The 12,538-nt window shown below is 41.6% G+C and overlaps 1 protein-coding gene across 4 annotated transcripts in view; it reads left to right on the forward strand.

Moving 5' to 3' along the window:
- Window positions 1–12,538, forward strand: part of EMB1997 (para-aminobenzoate (PABA) synthase family protein) — a 115,588-nt gene that overhangs the window by 80,065 nt on the left and 22,985 nt on the right. The window lies entirely within an intron of this gene.

A 12,538-nucleotide genomic window follows, 5' to 3' on the forward strand; every position in this document is an offset into this window, starting at 1 on the left:
CAAGAAATTGAGGTGATGAGAGTCAATGGTTTCAAGTCATCTCTCTTTCTATCTTTGCCAAAGTGCAATGCTTGGAACTATCTCAAAGTCTGCCCGTAGAGGGTGGGCCTTGGCACAATGGTTGGGTTGCTCCATTGCAACCTAGGTGACCAGGGTTCAAATCTTGGTAACAGCCTCTTTGTATGTCCCTCCCAAGACCCCACATTGGCAGGAGCCTTGTGCAACCTAGGCTGCCTTTTTACAGAATATTGCCTAACATTATTTATGAGGTGGCTTTGTTTAACTGGTATGTTTCTTTTAATAAAAAGGGCAGCCCAGTTCACGAGGCTTCCGCCAATGCAGGGTCTGGGGAGGGACAGATGTCCACAACCTTACCCCTGCACATATAGTGAGTTTGTTTCCAACTGGTATATTTCGTTTAATACAAAGGGAAGCACAACTGGTATATTTGTTTTAATATGTTTATTTATATCAGGTTTTATTCCATATGGATAATCTATACTTATAAATTTATTTGTTGTTATATTGATAACAATATTGTCTAATTATTTTGTTTTGCAAATTCTTTGTTGTGTGCTATGATTTTTCATTTTTGTTCACTTTTTCATTTACAATAATTTCTAGTAGAATTTTTTACAATTTTAAATGGTTGGCAGAGCAATTCTTAAACTAATAAACATCTAGTTTATGCAACTCTTTCACAAGTTAAATTCTGATCCACTTGAATGTGTTTGCCCCAATCGTATTCTGGATCTCTGGTAACAATATGTGCCATGAATATGGTCAGGACTTCTTTATTCACAATATCTGGACTTTGCATGGTATTGTAAGTTTTTTTCAGTAATAAAGTCTTCAACCACAAGATCTCTGCTACTTCAGAACTGTTAGAATGTTGAATGATGTCTCTTTGTATGAGTGTTCGGCTGATAAGAGTTCTTATTAGCCCATACTTAGGTTGTAACTGGGCCTGTGTTAATGGGCCTAAGCCTGTGTAATGTTTTAAGTTACTGGGTGTCCCATCACTAATCAGGGGCATTCCAGTAATTTCTTGTATCTTGTACTACATTCAAATATAAATAATAACATGGTCAACTGGCTAGTACAGTTCGACATTCCTGCATCTCTTCTTCTTCTTCTTCTCCTTTCTGTTACTTCGGCTACAGTAGTTTAGCTTTCATGGTATCAGAGCATTAGCTTCTTCCTGGTTTCAGCCGGCACACACTCTCTTCTCTTGCTGTCTTTTCATCTTCTCTCTTCCTTTTCTGGGTTGCTGCAGTGAAGACCTAGGGGTGTAAGAGAGTAAAGCAAGTTCGAACCTAGGGTTTCTCTTGGTTATAGGACTCAAGGAAAGTAAGACCCAGAAGTAGATGTCCTACTAGGTTATTTCCAGCAAATAGTAGCTATTTGGCTACTAAGAGAGGTCTGTATAGGAAAGACCTAGTTGAGGACTGATTTCAGCAGTCCTAGCACTAGCAAAAAGGGGCTTATCTTCTTCTACAGTTGCAGCTTCGTACTCCAGCAAGACTCGCACAGACTTAGCTTCTTCTACAGAACACTGTTCACTTGCTACAGTTGCAGCCTCGAACTGCTCACTTGCTACTGTACCCGAACTGTTGCAGTTTTGGTTCAGCCCAAGTGAAGTCTATCTAGTGTTCTACCAGCACTTTGAACACTTCTACCAGCATAGCAAAGTGGTAAACAGCTCCAAGTTCAGGTTGGTTATCAGTCCGAAACCCCTCACCACTGCTGTGAGATTACCTAGGGAGCTGCCAGCTCCAGATTGTTCAGCACTGTGAACCCTAGTTGAGGACTGATGTCAGCAATCCTAGTATTGGCTGCAAGGAGGGGCACTCTCTTTACAGTTGCAGTACTCGAAGTTCAAGTGGAGATGCATAGCACAATAGTTGAGAATCCTTAGCTTCAGGTCGGTTACCAGCCCAGAACTCCTTGCTTGCTGTTGTAACTAAACTGTTTCAGAACTGTGACAGTCTCGGCAAGTCTGAAACTGTATCGAGTGCTGTCAGAACCTGCTGTGATCATTTCGGCTAATTAGAATCTGCTCCAGAACTGGTTCAGAACCTTCAGAACTGCTTCGGCTAGTCTTAATCGGTGTCACCTGCATAGTGGCTGCAGTCAAGATATCTTCAACACACAGAGATGTATCTTCTAGAGATAATAGGCCTGCGGCAAGTGGGAATTTTGTCACCAGCAACAATGATGACAACTCACAAAATACACCAACAATGTCTTCTTCTCCTATGGGACAGGTTTGTTGATTCCTCTGGAACTAGTACTTTGGGCTTCACTGCTAGTGAGGTAGAGGTCCTTAGCAGGGCATTAGCCCGTCTAAGAAATATTTCTTTTGCTTCTACATCTCTTGCCAGATCAGGTACAGCCTCTGCCTTCAGTGCCACTGGCTCTATTGACTCTACTTCTTGGGTTATTGATTCCGGTGCTACTAACCACATGATACATATGTCTTCCCTATTCTCTTCATATCATTTGTTGTTTGGTCAGGATAAGATGAGAGTGCTGACGGGTCTTTCTCCACTATCTCTGGAAAGGGAATGGTTGACCTAAGCAATGACCTCTCTCTTAAATCAGTTTTACATGTTCCCAGTCTTACCTCAAATCTTTTGTCTGTTTCAAAACTTACCAAAAATTTGAATTGTAGTATAACCTTTTTTCCTACTCATTGTGTCTTCCAGGACAGATTGACAAGGAGAACGATTGGGTGCAGTCTTGAGTATGGAGGCCTCTACTACCTTGATGTAGACATCGGTTCAGCCTTACAAGCATCTACTGCTAGTAGTCCGGAGAGTGTGGAGTCAATAGCTAAGCTGTATCTTTGACATGCTAGGCTAGGTCATGTGTCTTTCTCTTCATTAGAAATATTGTTTCCGATTGTTTAAGGGCATTCCAAGTCAGAGTCTAACCTGTGAAGTATGTCAAATGTCAAAACAATGTAAAACTGTGTATCCAATTTCCAGTAATGAAATTTGTGCTCCTTTTGATTTGGTTCATTCTGATGTCTGGGGCCCTTCACCCATTGTTACCTTTGATGGCTTCCGGTACTTTATCAGTTTTATTGACCACTACTCTCGTTGCACATGGATCTACCTGTTAAAAGGACCGGATGAAGTACCACGGATAACCATGGCATTTTGCAAGATGATTGAAGCACAATTTAATAAGAAGATTAAGCAACTCAGGTCAGACAATGCTGCCGAATACTTTGAAAAATCCTTGAACTTATTCATGGAAATGCTGGCATACTACATCAGTCATCCTGTGCTTATACTCCTCAGCAGAATGGGGTTGCTGAGCACAAGAATAGACATCTATTGGAGACAGCTCGAGCCTTACTATTCCAGCACAAAGTCCCCAAGCAATACTGGTCTCAAGCTGTACTTTCTTCATCATATCTGATAAACCGGATGCCATCTAAGGTGTTGGTATGAAAACCCCTTTCTCTGTTTTGTGCCCCACTCTTCCAGACTATCCCCTTCCTCCTCGGGTCTTTGGCTGTATATGTTTCATACATGTGAAGGATCCAAAGAAGACCGAGCTGGATCTTAAGGCTACAAAGGGAATATTCTTGGGGTACTCTCCTACACAAAAGGGTTACAAGTGTTATGACCCTGTCTCCAAGAGAAAGTATGTCACCAGAGATGTGGTCTTCTTTGAGTCTCAACCCTATTTTCAGTCTTCTCAGAATCCTCTTCAGGGGTAGACTAGTGGGATGGAAGAGGATTCTCATTCTCCCTTCTTTTTTGTTCCCCTATCTACCTCGGGTCTTCCATCCTCTCCTCCTACTCCTTGTTGTGACATTCCGGGTCAACCCAGTGAGGCTCCCACTGTGCCGGTTACCTCTCCTGATGTTGCAGATGTTTCTGAAGACTCCAGTAGGCAACAAAAAGAGATACTTACATGCAACAGAAGAAAAAGGGGCCTTCAACCTCATGACAGCAACCAGTTGGACTCGGATCAATCTGTCTCTACAATCCAAGGTAATTCCAACTCTCATACTTCTGATTTGGATCTTCCTATTGCTCTTCGTAAGCCTATCCGCTCTTGCACCACCTGACACCCCATTGCTGATTTTGTTTCTTACTCACATTTATCTCCTGCCTATCACTCCTTTGTGTCTGCTCTTTCCTCTGTGCGTGTTCCTTCTAGGTACTCAGAGGCTGTGTCTGATTCAAAGTGGAAAGAAGCTATGAATGAAGAGATGAAAGCCCTAATGAAAGCAAGAACTTGGGAATTAGTGGATCTGCTAGAGGGGAAGACCACTATTGGGTGCAAGTGGGTGTTTACTGTAAAGCACAGGGAGGACGGGTCCATTGAAAGGTACAAGGCCAGACTTGTGGCAAAGGGGTTTACTCAGAAAGAAGGGATTGACTACAAAGAAACCTTTGCCCCAGTAGCAAAGCTCAACATAATTCGGGTTCTATTGTCACTAGCATCAAATTTTTCATGGGAACTTCATCAGCTGGATGTGAAGAATGCCTTATTAAATGGTGACCTTCATGAAGATGTATTTATGGAACCTCCACCAGGCTATGACTTTGGTAAAAATGTGTGCAAACTGAGGAAAGCATTATATGGGTTGAAGCAATCTCCTCGTGCATGGTTTGAGAGGCTCTGTGGGGCCATGAAGAAAGTGGGGTACACTCAGAGTGGTGCAGACCATACCTTGTTCATAAGGAGATAGGATAGCAAACTTACTGCACTCATTGTTTATGTGGATGATATGGCAATTATCGGGAATGACTTGGAAGAGATAAAAAGACTGAAGGAGTTTCTAGCTTCTGAATTTGAGATCAAAGACTTGGGTCATTTGAGATATTTTCTTGGGATTGAAGTGTCAAGAGAGGGAATCTACATATGTCAGCGAAAGTATGTTCTTAACCTCTTAGAGGAAATAGGCATGATGGGGTGCAGGCCAGCAAATACTCCAATAGAACAGAATCATGGCCTGCAGGAATCAGTAGGGGAGGACTAATGTGATAGAGAGAGATACCAAAAATTGGTAGGGAAGCTGATATACTTATCCCTCACTCGGCCAGATATTGCTTATGTTGTGCATGTTGTCAGTCAATTTATGCACTCTCCAAAGATCCCTCGTATGAAAGCAGTTGAAAAGATTCTCAGGTACTTGAAGACTTGCCCAGGAAAGGGAGTACTCTTCAGGAAAAACAATAGAATTGAAATTGAAGCTTATACTGATGCAAATTGGGTTGGTTCTGTGGGAGACAGAAAATCAACTTCAGGATATTGTACATTTGTGGGAGGGAACCTGGTTACATGGCGCAATAAGAAGCAGAATGTTGTGGCTAGATCAAGTGCAGAAGCAGAATACCGAGCTATGGCACACGGGGTAGCTGAACTCTTATGGCTCAGAACTCTTCTTAATGAGCTTGGTATTAAGGCTGAGGGTCCTCTCAGGTTGTATTGTGATAATAAAGCTGCTATCAACATTGCCAACAATCCCGTGCAGCATGACAGGACAAAACATATTGAAATTGATCGACACTTTGTCAGAGAAAGAATTGTTTCAAGAGAACTCTGTGTGCCTTATACTCCATCAGAGATGCAAATTGCAGATGTATTGACTAAAGGGCTGGTAACAACAAAGTTCAGGGATATACTTGGCAAGCTAAACATGATTGATATCCATGCTTAGCTTGAGGGGGAGTGTTAGAATGTTGAACGATGTCTCTTTGTATGAGTGTTCGGCTGATAAGAGTTCTTATTAGCCCATACTTAAGTTCAAGTTATCCTGTAACTGAGCTTGTGTTAATGGGCCTAAGCTTGTTTAATGTGTTAAGTTACTAGGTGTCCCATCACTAATCAGGGGCATTCCAGTAATTTCTTGTATCTTGTACTACATTCAAATATAAATAATAACATGGTCGACTGGCTAGTACAGTTCGACATTCCTGCATCTCTTCTTCTTCTTCTCCTTTCTACTACTTCAGCTATAGTAGTTTAGCTTTCAAGAACTATACACTTGAACAAAACAGATAGAATACTGCTGATGTAATTTAAGAAAAGAAACACAGGTTCGAAGAGAAGAAGAGAGAGAGAGAGAGAGGATAAGAGAGAAAGAAAGAAGGGGTTTGGTTGTATATTACTGACGCCCCATTAGTTGTTATTTATAAATGTTAATCTCGTTACAGGAGTTACTCTAATACCCCTACTTAAACTCCAACACAAATTAAAAAAAGATAAACAAGGAAATAAAAGCAAATAAAAACATAATAAATAAGTGTGGGGTTGGGACCACACACACTATTAACTATCTCTACACTCCCCCTCAAGTTGGGAGTAGATGTTTGTCATTCCCAACTTGCGTAAATTTGTCTCCAGCTTGCTCTTTGTGATTGCTTTAGTAAGGAGATCAGCTAACTGCATGTCTGAGGCAATGTAAGGAAGACATACTTCTTGAGATGCAACTCACTCTCAGATAAAATGTCTATCCACTTCGATATGCTTTGTCCTGTCATGCTGTATTGGGTTGTGGGCAATATTAATTGCTGCTTGATTATCGCAATACAACATCAGTAGCTTCTCATAATCAATTTCCAGCTCATTAAGCAAGGATTCCAACCATAACACTTCTGCAACACCATTGGCCATGGATCTGTATTAGCTTCTACACTAGAGTGAGCAACAACATTTTGTTTCTTGCTTCTCCAGGAAACAAGATTTCCCCTCACAAATGCACAATACGTAGAGGTAGACCTCCCGTCATCAACACGTCCAGCTCAATCCGCATTTGTGTACACTACTATTTCCATGTGACCACTATTCTTGAAGAGTATACCTCTCCCTGGGCATCTCTTCAAGTAGGCAAGAATCCTTTCCACTGCAAGGAGGTGAGTGGTCCTAGGAGAATGCATGTATTGGCTAACAACACTAACAGCATATGAAATATCTGGCCGAGTTAGGCAGAGATAAAGAAGTTTCCCAACCAGCCTTTGGTACATAGCCCTGTCCTCAAGAAGTTCTCCACTTTCTGCACTTATTTTATGGTTAAGCTCAATAGATGTGTCAGTTTGTTTCACTCCTAACTTTCCAATTTCCTCCAATAAGTCGAGAACATATTTCCTCTGAGAGATAAAAATGCCATGCTTAGGTCGAGCTACCTCAATTCCCATGAAATAGTGCAATTCCCTTAAGTCCTTCACTTCAAATTCCTTGTGAAGATGTTGTTTAAGAGATTCAATCTCACTAATATCACTCCCTATTATCACAATTCATCTACATAGACTGCAAGTAGGGTCAGGGAAAGACCTATCTTCTTAAAGAATAGAGTGTGATCTGACTGAGCCTGTATGTAGCTGAATTTGTCTAAAGCCAGTTTAACACATCAAACCAAGTTCTCGGAGATTGTTTCAGCCCATATAAAGCCTTCTTCAGTAGGCAAACTTTCTTTCCTGCTTCTGTACTATAAAAATCAGGGGGTAACTCCATGTATGCCTCTTCTTGCAAGTCTCCGTTGAGGAAAGCATTCTTAACATCCAGTTGAAATAGTGGCCATGAGAAGTTCGCAGCAATGGATAGTAGGACTTTGATAGTGTTCATCTTTGCAACAGGTGCAAAGGTTTCCATATAGTCTATTCCATAAGTTTGTGTGAATCCCTTTGCAACTAATCTGGCCTTATACCTCTCTATAGTACCATCAGCATTATATTTTACAGTAAACGCTCATCTGTATCCAACAGGTTTCTTCCCTTCAGGATGGTTAACTAGTTACCATGTGTTGTTCTTAACAAGAGCATCCATCTCTGCTTTCATTGCCTCCTTCTACCCAGATATCAAAAGGGCTTTTTGCACTATTCTAGGTATAGGAATAGTAGCAATAGATGCCAAGTAAGATCTATAGGATTTTGAGAGGCAATCATAGAAAAGGAACTTGGAGATACAATGAGCAGTGGGTAAGGTGCAACGGTGCTTCCCTTTACGAATTGCAATTGGAAGATCAAGGTCATTTGACGGTGGAGGCTAAGCATATTAATAGCGGGCTCAAGTGTGGGAGCAATGGTAGTGTCTGGATCTGGGGCTGTAGAAGATGTTAGGATTGACTCGAATTGCTATTGTGAATAGGAATCAACCTACCTCCACCACTTTCTGTGGTACACTGTCAACTCCCTACACTTTTGACAACCCTCTTCACAACACTCCCCCTCAATAACTTGGACAAGTAAAGGAACTTTTGGGGATGAAATTGAAACCCCTTCCTCACTATTCTCCCCCTGAGGAGAAGCCTTGTAATAGTAGGGCATATCCTCAAAAAAAAGTGACATACATGGACACAAAATGTTTCCCTAAAACAGGCTCATAACAACAATATCCTTTTTGATTTTGTGCATACCCAAGGAAAATACATTTAGTAGCTTTGGGATCAAACTTGGAGCGATGAGGTCCAAGGATTTGAAGTATTCCCAAAAGTTTTGAGGGGAACAGTGAATAGGTTCTTATCTAGATACAAAAGGTTGAATGTTGTTTGCATGTTTAGAGCACGTGAAGGAACCCTGTTAATAAGGTAAATGGCTATACGGATTGCATCCCCCCATAAGCGTATGGGAACATTAGAGTTGAGCATGATGCTTCTAGCTACCTCTAAGATATGTCTATTCTTTCTCTCAGCAACCCCATTTTGTTGAGGTATACGAGGACAGGTGCTCTGATGAATGACCCCATGATCAAGGAGATAGGATGCCAAGGGTTTTGCAAAGTATTCCTTGGCATTATCAGATCTAAGAATTTTGATCTTGATCTCAAACTAGGTTAGAACCATCTGATGGAAAGCCTGGGTCAGAGAAGCCTCATCTCGAGAGTGCATAAGGTTTCCCCATGAGAAGTGGGTATAATCATCAACAAATAACAAGAAATATCTGAACCCCGCCCCCCACCCCCACCATGGTGGGAGTATGATATGGCCCCCAAACATCGGTATGCACAATTTCAAAAGGAAGGTTGCTTCTTTTATTACTCAAAGGATAAGATGATCTACTGTGCTTTCCAATTTCACAACTTTCACATTTAAAACTAGACACTTTGACTAACTCAAATAAATTTTGAAAAAGACTCTTCAAAGACCCAGAAGACAAATGACCTAACCGGTTATGCCAAAGCATAATCTTACTCCAAGACTGAGAGAAACAATTTCCCCACTTCACTTCGCTTCCCCTGTGGATGTGCAAACAGGTAAACTCCATTCATCTCACGAACAATCCCAATCACCTTCTTCGTTTCCAGATCCTGAAAAACACACTGATCAGGAAAAAATGTTACTAAACAGTTTTGATTTTTAGTAATACTACTAACTAAAAGCAAGTTAGCACTAAGCTTTGGAACATGCAAAAGTGAGGATAGGGAGATGGCATCAGAAAATCTGATGTCTCCCTTGCCAGAAATTGGCACAAGGGAGCCATCATCAATAGAAACTTTGTCTCTCCCAGAGGATAAACAATAGGTGGTAAACAAAGTAGATAAGCTGGTCATATGGTCTGAAGCACCTGAATCTATTACCCAGAAAGGCCTAGTGTTACCTGGGACAGAAGCATGACATGCGGTAGCTCTTGTACCTATATGAGCAAGGGCTGAAATAGGATGAGCAGGTGTGGTAACTGAAGACTGAGATGTAGATCCAGAAATACCAGCTTCATTCTCTAGCTGTGTCAGTGCAGCCCGGACAGCTGCTAAAGCACCCAAGGATGTGGTCCTTGTGCTCGAAGAAGATGCACTATCAGTAGTAGTTGCTATATTAGCACTCCCCTTCTTGTTTCTAAGTCTAGCTGGCATTAGGTGAGGATGAAACTTCCAACAGGTATCCCTAGTGTGTTTGGGCTTCTTGCAATGATCACAAAAAATATCTCTTTTGCCTTCCTTCTTAATTTCCCCCCTCCAACCTTAGATTTTATTGCTGCCAAGGCTACTTCTGTGAGCTGAAAAGATAGCATAACCTTCCTCCTACTCTCTTCACTGTGGACTAATGAGTAGGCCTGAGATAAGGTCACACTCTCCCTAGTGAGAAGTTGTTGTCTTATAATGTCAAACTCTGAGTTTAGACCGGCTAAGAACTCAAAAACTCTATTTGTTTCAATCAGTTTTCTATATGTTGCTGCATCCCTTTGGCTTTCCCATTCAATAGTTTCCAAGTGATCAATTTCATGTCAAAGAGATTTCAGAGTAGCAAAATACACTGAGACTGGCTTCTCCCCTTGCTTGAGGTTATTCACTTCACACTAAAGCTCATAAGCCCTGGCAACATTGAGTGGTTGGAAATAAGTCTCCTTCATGATGTCCCAAATCTCCTTGGTTGATTTTTCCCAAAGATAGTTTTGGCTGATATGGGGCTGCATGGAATTACATAGCCAAGTCATTACTAAGTAATTCTCTTGAACCCATTTCGGATATAATGTATCTTCCTCTGCTGGCTTCTTTGTATCCCCAGTCACATAGCCTAATTTACCTCTACCTCCAATAGCCAGCATTGCTGATTGGGCACACTCCAAGTAATTGGTTCCATCAAATCTAACAGTGGTAATTTGAAAGAGTTTTCAGTCATGTTACCAGTCCCAAAAAATCCTTCCCCTTGTGTTTTTAACTCACTTCCAAACTTCTCCATTCTAAGAGAGCACTAATAAGCTAAAAAATTCCAAGAAGAAGACCTAAAAGGATATAGTTTTTTCTGCAACACTAAAAAATAGAGAAGACAACCCAGAATTTTAATCTCAGCAAGAAAAAACTCGAACTTAAACTCAGCCAATAGATCCTTTCCAAGAGTGCAAACACAATCAAAATGGTCAACTCCCTGGTAGACAAACCAGGACTATAATCAGCCGATAGATCCTTTCCAAGAGTGCAAACACAGTCAAAAGGCCAACTCCTTGGTAGACAAGCCTGGACTGTAATCAGTTCACTAGAAGTTCAGGACTGTTATCAGTCTTGAACCCTAATGAATCTCAGGATCAAAGATAAGCAGAAAGAAAGAGGAGAGAAGAGAAAGAGGGAGGAGAAGCAGTAGAACACAAGGGTTGAAAGGAGGAGCAGATGCTTAATGTTCTGCCGCCGCCACTTTAATTAATATTTATAGGTTATGCTCATTACATGGAAAGGATAGATCTGCCCTTAGCCTTTACATAACAAATAGAGTAAAACAAAGACTGAAATAAATAACAACTGAAACAACTAAATGACCAATAGCTAACCCTAGGCAGACTAGAACATCTTCTACCCTACGAACACAGTGGAACCGTAGCTGTGGGGCCCACATCAGTGTTCTCTACACTCCCCCTCAAGTTGGGAATAAATCTTTATCATTCCCAACTTGGATAGATCTGCCTCTAGCTTCTTCCGTGATACAGCTTTAGTGAGGATATCTGCCAGTTGCATATTGGAGGTGATGTATGGGAGACATACTTCTTGTGATGAGACCCTCTCTCATACAAAGTGTCGATCAACTTCAATATGTTTAGTCCTGTCATGCTGCACTGGGTTGTGTGCTATATTAATAGCCGTTTGATTATCACAATACAGCATCAGGGGCTTCTCATACTCAACACCCAACTCCTCAAGTAGTGATCTCAGCCAAAGAATTTCAGCCACTCCATTAGCCATTGACCTATACTCAGCTTCAGCACTGGATCGAGAGACAACACCTTGTTTCTTACTCCGCCAAGAAACCAGGTTACCTCCCACAAGAGCACAATATCCAGAGGTAGACCTTCTGTCATCAACACTCCCAGCCCAATCGGCATCCGTATAGACTTCCACCTTCATGTGGTCATTGTTCATGAACAGTATACCTCTACCCGGGCATCTCTTCAAGTATGCTAGTATTCTTTCTGATGCTAGAAGGTGCATGGTTCTAGGAGAATGCATGTACTGACTGATAACACTAACGGCATAACTGATGTCTGGTTGGGAAAGGCATAGATATAGGAGCTTTCCCACTAACCGCTGGAGCATAACTTTGTCTTCAAGCAGCTCCCCACTCTCTGCATTAATCCTGTGGTTCTGTTCAATGGGTGTATCTGCAGGTTTGACACCTAGCTTTCCAGTTTCAGCCAAGAGATCTAACACATATTTCCTCTGAGAGACAAAGATCCCCTGCTTAGATCTAGCAACCTCAATACCCAAAAAATACTGTAGTGTACCCAGATCTTTCACCTCAAACTCTTGATGAAGGAGCTGTTTGAGGGACTCAATCTCATGGTTGTCGTTTCCTGTGACCACAATATCATCAACATAAACTGCAAGTAGTGTCAGTGACGACTCCACCCTCTTGATGAGTAGTCTATGATCTGACTGGGCCTGTACATAACCGAACTTCCCAAGGTCTAGTCTGAATCTGTCGAACCAAGCTCTAGGTGACTGCTTCAAACCATACAATGCCTTATTGAGCCGACAAACTTTCTTACCTGCCTCTGTATCATAGAATCCAGGAGGCAACTACATGTAGACCTCTTCCTGCAAGTCCCCATTCAGGAAAGCATTCTTAACATCCATTTGGTACAAAGGCCAA

The sequence above is a fragment of the Nelumbo lutea genome, chromosome 8, assembly GCF_056320005.1.
Source record: "Nelumbo lutea isolate HS-2025 chromosome 8, American lotus-T2T, whole genome shotgun sequence".
Classification (NCBI taxonomy): domain Eukaryota; kingdom Viridiplantae; phylum Streptophyta; class Magnoliopsida; order Proteales; family Nelumbonaceae; genus Nelumbo; species Nelumbo lutea.